Source organism: Grammomys surdaster, unplaced genomic scaffold, assembly GCF_004785775.1.
Source record: "Grammomys surdaster isolate TR1022 unplaced genomic scaffold, NIH_TR_1.0 125580, whole genome shotgun sequence".
Lineage (NCBI taxonomy): Eukaryota > Metazoa > Chordata > Mammalia > Rodentia > Muridae > Grammomys > Grammomys surdaster.
The window spans coordinates 936789-950818 of NW_021620426.1; positions in this window are offsets into that span (position 1 = coordinate 936789).

Consider the following 14030-nt stretch of genomic DNA (forward strand, 5'->3'; position numbering starts at 1 on the left):
CACTCATTCTCTTTGAACACCTTTCCAAGCTGAGGCTAGTCCTTGGCACTCAGATGAACAAACAAGATGAGATGCAAACATACAGCTTAGGCTAAAGCCAGAGCACTTTGTTCTCTGTTCTAACTATCCCTAGGCTTAAGCCTGGAATCTTCCAAGCTGACTGATTCAATATAGCTTCTCTCTGCTTATGCCTAACTTGCTCTGCTTGTCTTCTTACTAATTTTTGCAGTATGTTCTAATTTTATGGCTTCTTCTCATTCTGTCTTCACTTATGTCTGGTTTGTCCTCTGCAACCTGTTATTGTAATACTGCCATATACACAAACCACCACACATTTTCTCTCTTGCTTTCTTAAGTAGCCTCTTTGTTGTGCTGTTCTTGTGTGAGTTGGGCATATCCTATCACTGATTAATTCTGTCAAATCTTTCTCTGATTTGTTACTTTGTCTCTCAATTAGAATTCACTTTCAAATATGACAATTTTCTTCTACAAACTAATCTTACCTTCACTGTTATGGATTAAAGGTATGTACTAGGATTACATCTGCATTCCAGCCAGATTACATAAATGGAAAAGGTTTTTAGATGTGATTCCTAGCCAAAGCAACCATGCTGTTCAACTAAATTTCGTTTCCAACCACCAAATTGATTTCTAAAGTGGTTGTACAAGTTTACAGTCCCATCAGTTTTGGAAAAGTGTTGCCCTTGCTCCAGTGAGCTAATGAGCTGTCACTTGTGTTGATCTTAGCCATTCAGCCAAGGGTAAAATGAAATCTCAGGGATATACTGATTTATATTTCTTTGATGGCTAAGGATACTCAACATTTCTTTAAGTGCTTCTCAGCCACTAAAGATTCCTCTGTGGAATACTCTCTGTTTAGGTCTGTAGCTTATTTTTAAATTGAATTATTTGGTTTTCTGATGTCTAGATACTTAAGTTTTTTTTAAATATTTTGGATGTCAGTCCTCTGTTAGATGTGAGTAGGTGAAGACATAGGTTTTTAAGAGTACAATATATCCTAGTTACAGGTTCCCCTTCTTCTAGTCCTTCCAGTTCCTCCCTATGTCCCCTCAAATCTAGATCCACTCACATTTTGTGGCTCATTAGAAACAAGCAGGCATTTAAGTAGTAATAATAAAATACATCTAAACAGGACAAAACAAACAAACATAAGGAAAGGAGACCAAGAAACACACACACACACACACACACACACACACACACAAGTCATTCATTTACACACTTAGGAATCCCATAAAAACACCAAACTGAAGCCATAATATATATGCTATTAACCTATAGGTTAAAAAAGGAGAATCATACAAATTTTAAAAATATAAAATTAAAAAAAGCAAAGAAAATATCCTGACATGACATTTCAAGACAAAAAAATCTCCAAAAATGTTGCTGAATTTGTTTTCTATTGGCCATTTTCTTCAGGGCATACAACCTACATTTAAGTGAAGTTTATTTCCTAAGTGGGAATTCCCTGGAGACAATTTGATACAACTTTTATCAAAATTCCAACAGTTTTTCACAGGTTTTAAAAAGACAATTTTCAATGTCATATAAAAATACAAGAAACCTAAAATAACTAAAAGAGTTTGGAATAATCAAAGAGTTTCTAGATGTATTACTATCCTTGACTGAAAATAGTACTAGAGAGATAATAAAAACCAAATGAATGAAACCAAATGGCAATGAAACAGACATGTCGACCAAGAAAATTAAATTGACACTTATTGACACCTGATTTTTGATAAGGAAGCCAAAAATATGCACTAAAATTACAACATCAGTAAGTTGTACTGGTCAAAATGAATGTCTGCATATAGAACAGAAATAGATCTATATTGATCACTCTGCATGAAACAACTCCAAAAAGAACAAAGACTTCAAGATAAAACAAGACACACTGAACCAGATGCAAGCAAAAGTAAAGGGTAGCTCTGGATTAATTGGCACAGAAAAAAGGCTTTCTGAAGATAACACCATTATCACAGATTCTTAGATAAAAAAGTAATAAAGAGAGCTTCATGAAAGTGAGAAGATTTTTCATGGCAAAGGATGCCATCATTTGGACAAAAGCACCAGGCTACATCATAGGACAGATTTTTACTAACTATATATTTGATAGAGACCTAATGCCAAAAATATATAAGGAACTCAAAAAATTATCATCAGTTTCTATAGTTATTCCCTCGTATTCACTTACATCTCTAAATTTGTTAATTTGAATTCACCCTCTCTGCTTTTTAGTTAATTTGAGAAAGAACTTTTCAATGTTATTGATCTTACCAAATAAGCAACTGTTTGTTTCATTGATTCTTTGAATTATATTGTATTGCTTGATTTTATTTCAGCCCTGAGTTTGAATTTTTTTTGCCATCAACTCCTTTTGGGGATGATTTGTGATCTTAAGAGTATGAGATGTTTCCAAAATACTAATGTAGGAACTTATTGCTGTGAACTTGCCTTTTTGAACTACCTTCATTGTGTCCAGAAGTGGAAATGTTTGGTTTCTTTGGAATCTCAGTAGTGTCAAGTGATTTTTTTCTGGAAAATGTCTCATGAGAGGATGTTTTTGCTGACGATGATAATATGGGAAGATGTTTTGCTGAGAACAGACACTTGGTGCTTTTCTGGAAGCGCCTAGAAAAAGAGTGTGTGATGTTTTGCTAGAGAACATGTGATGCTTCAGAGAACATATGATATTTAGACTGTGTATAACTATCACCCAACAGAGAGTAGATGATGCTGTGTAGTATTGGTATGCCTTACTACTTTTTGCTGGTCATCAGTTATTACAGCTTCATAGAGAGAAACACCACCAATGAACTTCTAGTGGTGTGCTGGTAGCTTCTTGCTGTGGATTAGGGCTGATTGGCAAAGCCTCACGGTTTCTTCTAGACTGAATTGCCATGAACTGGATTGCTAATATTTTGACAAATGAAGATAGATTTGCTCCAAAGAAGTATTTCTAAGCAGATCCACATCCTCCTTTGATCTATTAACGCTTCCTTTCCACTACCTCTGGTGGGTGGTGAGCTAGAAGGGAGGTCAAAGCACTTAAGAACTCTTATTAAAATTAAATTTTTAAAAATCTAAGCCTACAGTGACCCATAAGTTTGGGTACATTGTTTTTCATTATCATTAAGTTCTAAAGAGTCTTTAATGTCTTAATTTTTGCCTTGACCCATTTTACTTTAGGAGTGAGTTGTTAAGTTTCTATGAGTTTGTAAAGTTTCTGTTGTTTATCCTGTTGTTAAAAGCCAGCTTTAGCCAATGGTGGTCAGTGAGTTTGAATGGTATTATTTCCATTTATTCTCTGTTTAGTTTTTGTATTATGGCTTGTTTATCAGTGGGAGAGGGTTATTAAAGTTACACCTTATCACTGTAAGAGGGCCAATGTATGATTTAAGCTGTACTAGTCTTTCTTTTATAAACTTGGGTGGCCTTGTATTGGTACAGTGATATTAAGAACTAAAGTATGCTCTTAGAGTGCACACTTTTTCCTTCAGTGAGAATATAGTGTACTTGCCTACATCTTATAAGTTGTGGTTTGAAGTCTATTTTGTCAAGTATTTGTCAATATTGACAAATTAGCTTGCTTCGTAGGTCCATTTCCTTATATCTTTTCCCTCAGGCGATATCTATCTTTGATCTTAAGGTGTGTTTTACAGATATAGCAGAAGGATAGAATCTGTTTTTACATATTTTATGTTAGTCTGTTTTTATTTGGGAATTGACATCAGTAATATTAAGAGTTATCAATCAACAGTATACATTGATTTCTGTTATTTTGTTTGTGAGTTGTGGGTTTTTCTCCCTCTTTTTTATTTGCTGGTCTAAAATTATTTATTCCTTGTGTTTTCCTGCACATAGTTATAAGCTTTCTGATTGACATTTTCATTTTAGCTCTTTCTACAGAGCTGCATTTGTATAGGTATTTCTTGAATTTGATTTTTATCACGGAGTGTCTTTCTGTTTTTCATTTATCATGGTTAAAAGTTTTGCTAGTTATAGTATTCTTGACTGGTATATGTAACCTCTTAGAGTTTACAGAACATCATCTAGGCCTTCTGGCTTTTAGAGTCTCCCTTGAAAAGTTGGGTGCTATTCTTATTGGTCTGTGTTTCTATATTACATATTCTTTTTCCCTTGCAGATTTTATTTTTCTTTTTTTTTCTATATGTTTAGTTTTTTGATTATTATGTGCTAAAGGAATTTCTTTTTTGCTCCAGTATATTAGGTCTTCATTATGTTTCTTGAACCTTGCACCTTGGTAGGCATCTCATTCTTCAGGAAAGGGAAGTTTTTTTTTTTTTAATATATTTTAAAAAATATTGTAGGTGCCTTTGACATGGGTTTCTCCTCTTTCCTTTATTCCAGTCATTCATAGATTTTATTTTTTAGTGTTTCAGGTTTCCTGGATGTTTTGTTCCTGGAGGCTTTTAGATTTACCATTTTCTTTGATAGAATTATTTGTTCTTCTATGTCTTCAATGCCTGTGATACTTTCTTCCACCTCTTGTTATTTATTTATTTATTTATTTATTTATTTATTTATTTATTTTTAGTGAGGTTTGTGTCTGAGGTTCCTGATTTTAAATTTCTAAAATTTTCATTTGCATATTTCCCTTAGTTTGAGTTCTCTCTACTGATTCTATTCTACTATCAGGTCTTGAACTGCTTTATTCATTTTCCTCCATTGCTTGTTTGCCTTTCACAAATTTCTCTAAGTGACTTATTCATTCCTCTTTGAGTACTTCTATCATATTTATAAAGACATTATTATTAAGGTCCTTGCCTTCTGCTACAGATATGTTACCTTTCTAGGATCTACTGTTATTAGATTCTAGAGAAGATGTATTTACCTGGGTGTTAATATGTTTTTAATGCTGAAGCCTAGACATCTGGGATTGCATCATTGTCATTCTGGGTGCTGACATATGGTCTTCTGTTTGTTGGGTTGATGTTTTATCCATTGGTTTCTAGTGCCCTATCTAGTATGTAGGAGTGTTCATTGGCTGCATAATGCCTAGTAGGTAATACTTCCAGATTGTTGCCAGATGTGGCTACAGAGGTTTGTGCTTAGAATGTGTATTGGATACTGATGTTTAGGAACAGAAATTGGTTGAAAGATAGAGTTGGGGATGAGTATAGGGCTAATTTGGCCCATGATCTTCAGGAAGGTGTAATACAGCATGATCCATCAAAATATGCTTGATCTCCTAGGAAGGAGCATAGAGAGTGAAGTAGACAGTGAGGTTAAGACAACACCAGGTAGTATGCTACAGACCTGGTGATGGGTGTGGTGATGGGTGTGGCAGATTTTATTTGGAAGAGAAGAGAAAGAGTGAAGGCTGAGGCTTGCCTTCCTGCTTAGTTAGCTTTCTTGCTTCTCTGACAGGCTTATCTGGTTGTTTGCAAGGTATTCACCTGCCATAGTTGATAGCTGGAACAATTGGATGTGAAGGAAGGAGTTGAAGGTAAAGACCTGCTGGAGCTGGAAGCAATGGAAGGCCTCAGCATATCATCTGCCTCAGAGCTCAGGGCAAGGTAGGGTTTGGAAGGTAACTGGATTTGGAGGGTCTGAAGGAAAGGAGACGATTTGCTAAAAGCCTACCTCCTTGAGCACTAATTTTAATTTTTCTCTTGACATGTCTGTTTTCACAGTTCCATAGATACAGCATTGCATCATCTCCAAATCATCATAGTTTATTTAAAAATATTTTTTGGCATATCTCTTGCTGCCACCAGTCACCTGAATTTTGGTATCTGTAGTCAAATATGTTTTGCTCCTTTATCTATTAACATAGAAAAGTGTTTCTTTTAGCATGTTATCTCAGGCTTTTTGACTGTTCTTTTTAGTGTTTCCCAAAGATATTATTTTTATTGAAGAAAAAAGTGTTCCTTCAGATATATTTTCTAAATTTTGGGTGGTTTTCTAGGGAAATGTAAAAGTGATTCTTCATTCATGTCAAAGTTGTCCCACTCCTATTCCTTTCACATTGTTAGCCATGGTATTAATTTTTTATGTACTTGTTTCAAGATGCTGCATTAACATTTTCCTGGAGCTACATGGACAAATGCTGTTCTCCTCACATAAAGTTCTATCCAATGTCAGGCACCAATAACAGTTCTATCAAAGTTCAACTATCTGAAATCTCCCAAAAGTTTATTTACATACAGATAATGGGTGAGAGTTTATCCACAGAATTGTGGATGACCTGAAAGCAGTCTCACCACAGCAAAGTCTCATAGTACAGTGGATGTAGTCCTAATGGAAGTCGCATCTAGGAGTTCTTCATTTTAGTATAATCTCCCATGGTCTGTTGTCATAGAGTTCAAGATTACTGGAAAGACCACCAAGACTATCAAGTTTTAACATTCAAATTTTATTTCAGTTGTATCTGCTGTACCCTTTCTGGAATTGGGACTGCAGGAACTGCTACCCAGACTGAATCTGGCATGGGCTTTTAAAGGCAAAAAAACATAATTGCACAATTACTTTCCTGCAGACATGCACTTCCGCAGATATGAGATTAAATCCTAAGCCTTTTGCATGCAGCAATTAAGCAAATTTACAGAAGCTAGAATAAAAGAGTGGCTATTTATTTTACAACACTTATTAAGTTCCTGGGCAATGGTAAAGGGGTTTTAATGGTGAGCATTTCCTGAAAAATTTTAACAAGATTCACTCCTTGGAATTATTGTAACAAGTCAAGTTGCTGATAGAGTTGGCCTCAAGCATCTAGATGCTTTGGTCGAAGTAATAAGTTTGCTGATATACTGTACATATTGTAACATATTTCAAGAACTTCTGTAGCTTGAAGAAAGCAAGAGGAAAAATGATTTCATGTCAAGTGAAGGTCCTAGGACCTTCTTCTTCCTCTTTCTACAATACATGTTGGCACTACTATACATCTATATATGACTATGCTGTTCTGATCAGCTAGATCCAGGCCTCTTGGCCAAGGTAATCTCTCTAAGAAGAATATTGTGTCATATCTGTATGTAAAATGAAAGATTATAATGGGTTTTGTGCGATATATTACCTTTCTAACTTAAAAATTATGGGGTAGCTTGAGTTCTATAGAGAGCTATAGGCTAGGCTGGCTAATAGAAACTGTCTCAAATCAAAACATAAATAAAAAATTAAACTAATAAATAGCATAAATGCAGTTTTGGTCAAAAGTTCAAATATGTAATGTGCAATATATTGCTTAAAATTTGACTTTTGACTTTTTTTTTATTTCTGGTCAAAGTTCCTGACAGAAGCCACTTAAAACAGAAGAACTTTTATTTTGGCTCACAGTTTTAGGGTATACTTTCTGTCATGATTGAAAATTCATGATTGAATTCACAGAGTAAGAATGTATGAATAAGACTCTCCTCAGTTCATGGTACAGGTAGGAACAAAGATAGATGGGAACCAGGCAATTCAAGTTTCAAAGCACATCCCTTGTATGACTGTTAAGGAGCTCCAGTGCTGTAGCGGGAGGTATTTAAAAAGAATGACTAACAAGCTTCCAGCTCTACCACCATCCAGGTTCCTGCACTAAGCCCAATCCTGGCAGGCCATCTCAGTCAGAATGCCTGGCAGGCCAAGTACTGGCAGGCAAAGGTGACCTGTTTTATCTTGTGATGACTCTGACTCAGAGCTTCATGATCTCTCCACCCAGTTCGCAAAGTTCCCCCTGGCAGGTCACTACCACGCCATACCCGTTCTTCAAACCCCCACCACCTTTGTGGGGTGCATCACGCAAACCCATGCTTAGCCGCCATACCTTTCTCTTTTCAACTTGGTTGAATATCTGTGAAAAGAAAAACACCACACAAACTTAGCTAAAAAATAATGGTAACTCAATTTCTAGACACAACTAAAACCTAATCTTCTAAACCTTGTAAATCTGATTCCTCCAGTGGAGGATTCTTGCAGAAACCAGGAAACTCTAGAAGCTACATCTTGCCCATGCACTAATCCTTTTTCAAAAGCCTCTAACTCTCTCCTCCATCTCCTCCTCCTCCTCCGTCTAACCCAGAAGCTCTGCCTCCTACTCTCCCAGTGATTGGCTCCTTTATTCATCAGGGTATGGTTCACAAGAAGTCCTTGAGTAAGTGACTCATTCCTTGTTCGCAGCCCCTCCCAGGAGAGCAGAATTAACCTCAGAATTCAGAATACCAAGGCTATCCACAACACTGTGCCCTAAAAGTTTGATAATCCCGTCTACCATCTCTTGTGTATTTAAACCCTGACATAATATGGCATGACCATGACAAGACACCAAAGAGTTGCCAGTGAAGAGACTTCCTTATGCCTTCATTTGTTCCCCATAACCACACACTTAGAAAAGTTCTTTAATTCTACAGCTATTAGACTAATGAGGATATAAAAACTAAGTAAGATTCTAGTTTTTGCCTGAAGCAGATTCAATGTACTCACTCATTTCAACACTCAAGCTTAAAAATACTTATCAAGGACTGCACATAGTTCTGACTATAGAACTGAATAGACTCTGAATATTTCAGAGTCATCTGAACAATGAAAAGGATATTACAGCCGGGCGGTGGTGGCACACGCCTTTAGTCCCAGCACTTGGGAGGCATAGGCAGGCGGATTTCTGAGTTTGAGAGTTAGAGGCTAGCCTGGTCTACAGAGTGAGTTCCAGGACAGCCAGGGCTACAGAGAGAAACCCTGTCTCGAAAAACCAAACCAAAAAAAAAAAATAGAAAAAGAAAAGGATATTACAGTTAGCACATTGTGTCTCTAGGACCAGTTAGAGAAGTGCCCCAATGATTTCACATGAACACTGGCCTTTGGAATTTTATTGCAAGACTTATTTGTTGGAAAACCTAAGTCCTAAGCAAAGAGGATAGCATTACACTTAATACCCATGTTCCTCTGTCTCATGAGGACAGAGATCATTAACAGCTTAAAGACCACCATAGCCTACAGATTCATACTACTTTTCTGTTGCTTTGGTAAAAGATCGTGGTCAAGGTGACTTATAGAAGAAAGTTTATTAAGCTCATGAGATTCCAGAGAGTCAGACACCACGTTGATAGAACAGAGGCATCAGATATGAAAGTTGAAACTGCAGCTAAGAGCTTCCACCACCCGGCTTCTATTTTAAACTTCAAGCAGTATCACAGAAAAAAAAAAAATTGTAAATGGTGTAAGTCTTTAAATTCTCAATGCTTGCCTCCTGTGACATAGTTCTTCAGACAAGACAACACCTAAGCTTCTCCAAACAAAGTCATCAACTGGGGGTAAAACATTCAAAAGCAGGAGACTTTTCTGGATGCATCTCATCCAAACTACCACCATAACATAGGTTAGCCAGGTTCCACTCTCAGCCAAAGTTTCTGTAAGGCAAAGGACACTGTCAATAGGACAAAACGACAACCAACAAATTGGGAAAAGATCTTTACCAATCCTTTATCTGATAGAGGGCTAATATCCAATATATACAAAGAACTCAAGAAAGTAGACACCAGACAACCAAATTACCCTATTAAAAAATGGGGTATAGAGCTTAACAAAGAATTTTCAATGGAAGAAACTCGAATGGCCGAGAAGCACCTAAAGAAATGTTCAATGTCCTTAGTCATCAGGGAAATGCAAATCAAAACAACTCTGAGATTCCATCTCACACCAGTCAGAATGGCTAAGATTAAGAACTCAGGTGATAGTAGATGCTGGCGAGGGTGTGGAGAAAGAGGAACACTCCTCCATTGTTGGTGGGACTGCAAGATGGTGCAACCACTTTGGAAATCAGTGTGGCGGTTCCTCAGAAAATTGGACATAGCATTACCCGAGGATCCAGCTATACCACTCCTAGGCATATACCCAGAAGATGCTCGAACATATAACAAGGACATATGCTCAACTATGTTCATAGCAGCCTTATTTACAATAGCCAGGAGCTGGAAAGAACCCAGATGTCCTTCAACTGAGGAATGGATTCAAAAAATGTGGTATATTTACACAATGGAGTATTACTCAGCTATTAAAAACAATGAATTCGAGAGTTTCCTAGGTAAATGGATGGAACTAGAAATTATCATCCTGAGTGAAGTAAGCCAATCACAAAAGAACACACATGGTATTCACTCACTGATTATTGAATATTAGCCCAGAACCTTGAAATGCCCAAGATGCAACTCACAGGCCACATGAAGTTCATAAAAAAGGAAGACCAAGTGGGGGTGATTCAGTTGTTCTTAGAAGGAGCAACAAAATACTCAAGGGAGCAAACATGGAGACAAAGTGAGGGACAGAAACTGAAGGAGGGGCCATTTGAAGACCTTTCCACCTGAGTATCCACTCCATATGCAGTCACCAAAGGTAGATGCTGATGTGGAAGTCAGGAAGTACATGCCGATAAGGGCCTGATATGGATGTCTCCTCAGAGGCCTTCAAGAGTCTGACATATTCAGAGGCAGATGCTCACAACTAGCCATTGAACTGATCATGAGGTTCTCAATGGAGGAGTTAGAGTGAGGACTGAAGGAGCTGAAAGGGTTTGTGGCACCATGAGGAGAGCAACAATACCAACCAACCACAGCTCCCAGGGTCTAAACCACCAGCCTGGGAGCACTTAGGGAGGGATCCAGGGCTTCAGCTGAATATGTAAGAGTAGAGGGCCCTGCCGGGCACAGGTGGAAGATGAGATCCTTGACCTCATGAAGGCTGGACGCCCCAGGGGGTGGGAATTTTGAGGGTGGGGAAGTGGGAGTGGGGGGGGTAGGTGGGGGTTACATCCACAGAGAAGAAGGAGGAGGGGTAAGGGGATGGGGGTTCCCGGGTGGGTAGGGGATGGGGTAAGGTGATAACATATGAAATGTAAATAAAATATCCAATAAAAAAAAAAGAGTGATCACTGTCACAAAGCCTAACTCATTGGCATTCCATTTTCTCCTTCAGTCACATAGTTAAATCAAACGCAGACCATGCCTGCCTCTTATGTTCAGCATTTATTAAAGACTTCTATTTTCTCTAAACACCTGAAACTTTACATTTCAAATACTAAGACTTAGAACTATAGGGTTGCAATATGCATGACAACATTACATCACTATATTGCTCTTCCACATAATAGAAACAAAATGATATTAAATTTTATTCAATAGTTTAATTTGATGAGGTTACCAAGATGCAATACACTGTCCTGTACAGAACATAGAATCATGATATCTGAAAATCTGCAGGTCATTTAATGCTGTTTTAAGACACTTGAGGTGTACAGAAATGTTTTCTGGATGATTAACATTATGAAATAGCTCTACCAGTATAGGAGGAGACTTAGGTATTCTAATTCACTCATTCAGAAAAACAAGTTCTCTGTTTCTGATTAAGCTTTTTAGAATGACTTAAGATATGCTTATCTCATGTAGGTTTGGGAATATGTTTCCTCTCATCGTTTAGGACTGTCTCATCAAGAATCCTCTCAAAGTACTACATCTAATCCCTATCACATTTATTCCCTTGGCCCCTTTATGTTTTCTCATAATGAGAAATCCACACTTAGAGTTATCACTGCTTCCCTGTGCTCTTGAAGATATTATTTTAATTGGTAGGCTGTACATTTTAATTGGTATTGTGGAACATCTTGATTGAGCATGTATTGTGTTTCTTTGTTCACCATTGTGTACTCAAACTAGGAGATGCCTCTTCAGTCTGAGAGGACATTAGGAAATGAAAGAATGCACACACCTCAAATGATAAGACATCTCATTCCATAATGTCTCCCAAGGGCAAACACATGTATATGTATAATACACTTAGAGAAAACATAATACATTATGCTTAAATATTAAAAATAATATATGTAGAGAGAAGCATAAGGTCCCTCCTCAGGTTATTTGGTGTATTGTGAGAATAAATTAAAATGATGAATATTTGAATGCTTTTGAAGCTAAAAAAAGATCTCTGGTCTATTATCACCTTTCTGGAGCTCAAATTTAAATAATGTATTTGATAAATAAACGGTGGAATAATGTTCTAGTTTCGTTTTTGTTTCCATTAAAAAAATGTCTTGACAAAACTTCCTTAGGGGGAAGAGGGTTTCAATTCAGCAAATATTTCCAGTTTATAGTCAGTCATTACATAGGAGTTAAGGTAGGAACTTCAAACAGCAAGTCACATCACATCTGCCATCAAGAGCAGAGAGAAATGAATGCATACATGCTCACCCACTTGCTTATCCGTTCCCAGCTCAATGTTCCAATCCTAAGAGAACCTTTGTCTAGGGAATGGTGTTGACCTCAGTGGCATAGGTCAAGACATACTTAAGACAATCCCACACAGATGCATCTATGAGTCAACATAATTAAGATAATCCTTTACTGCAACATTATCCAGATAATTCCACATTGTGTTAGTTCCATAATTAAAGCTCACCATCATAAACTTGTGAGTAAATCTAGGGTCAAATTGGTATGAACAAGCCAATAAAATCAATATCAAAACTACTTTCATCAACTATGGCAATTAGATTAAAGGACACAAAGTGCCAGACCTACACTTATTTTATTAAAAATGATCAACCATTAGGCCATATATTAACATTTTTATAATAATTAAAAATTTATGTGCTAAAGCTATGCCAGAAACATATAAATACTTTGTGTACCATACTTATAAAAAACAAAATTGAAACCAGCCTCTCACATTTCCACATCCCCGTTTTTGTAGTATACTCTATTTAATCATAATTTCCTTCCCCAGTTATTTATTACTAGACACATTTGCATGAAACAATGTTTATTTCCTAAGAGTTCATCTGTGCCTGTAGTTTATCCTTTACCTAAAGTCATAACTCTTTGTTAGTGACACACTGATTGTTCACTGGGTAAATGATTATGATGTTGCAAACAAGATTATGACTTTAGCTGGGGAATAACCAGCAGGCATAAATGAATCCTGAGGAAATAAAGAACCTCCTCATTTAATGCAAATGTCTTCCATAGTTATGGAAAAGGAGACGATATTCTTTAACAGTCTCCATTAGGTGACAGTTACCTTTTAAATGAAAAGAATTAATTGACTGATAAATATTCTTTCTCAAGAATAATATACGATTGTGTATAATATACGATCAGAGTGGATGCAAACAGTTCTGAAAGGTGTCTCTGCTCTTGTTTGTGGCAAAAGGAAGAGATATGTGTATACCTTCCATCCAGAAAAATATACATCTGCTATTATATACACAAACTCTTTCAAGAATTTTCTTTAAAAAATGATCTTTTCTCTTAGCTCCAATTAACAGCTGTTAATATATATGTTTTAATAAATGTGAAATGGATGTTTAAGGTCAATTTCTCACCTCTGTGTGTATGTGTGTGTGCTCGTGCATGTGTGCACTCATGTGTGAGTGTGCATGTTCATGTTCACGTGTATGCATGTGCATGCACTTGCTGATTTCCATGCCCATGCCCATGCCCATGCCCATGCCCATGCCCATACCCATGCCGATGCTTGAATGTGCATCATCCTGAAGCCAGAGGAAGATTCTGAGTGTCCTGTCTATTGCTCTTCTCTTGATACAGAGTCTTAATGAATCTGGGTCTCATCATTTTAAGAAGGTTGGATGGTCAGTGAACCCTAGGGATCTACCTGTCTCTACCTCTCACAGTTCTGGGTTACAGATACAATGGGAAGCCAAGCCTGCTTTTTCTGTAGGTTCTGGAGAATGAAATTCTGATTTGTATGCTTGCACAGCAAGTGCTCTTCACTCACTGAGCCACCTTTCTAATCTTGTGTTGTTTATTCTTAATGGCTTTGTCTGAAAATGTGAGAATTAAAAGCACAGGCAGGACATGAGCTTCCTGTATAATTTTTCAGGAATATTTATCACATTCACTTTCTTCTTTGATCTGTGCCCAACTGCAGAGGAAACTTAGGCTATTGGGTGAGTTTTAATTTGATTTAATTTCATGAGAGACACCAAACAACAAGGTAATAAACCTGTAAGTTTTTTTTTTTTTTTTTAGAGAGAGAAATTAAGTCTGATAATAGGGTAG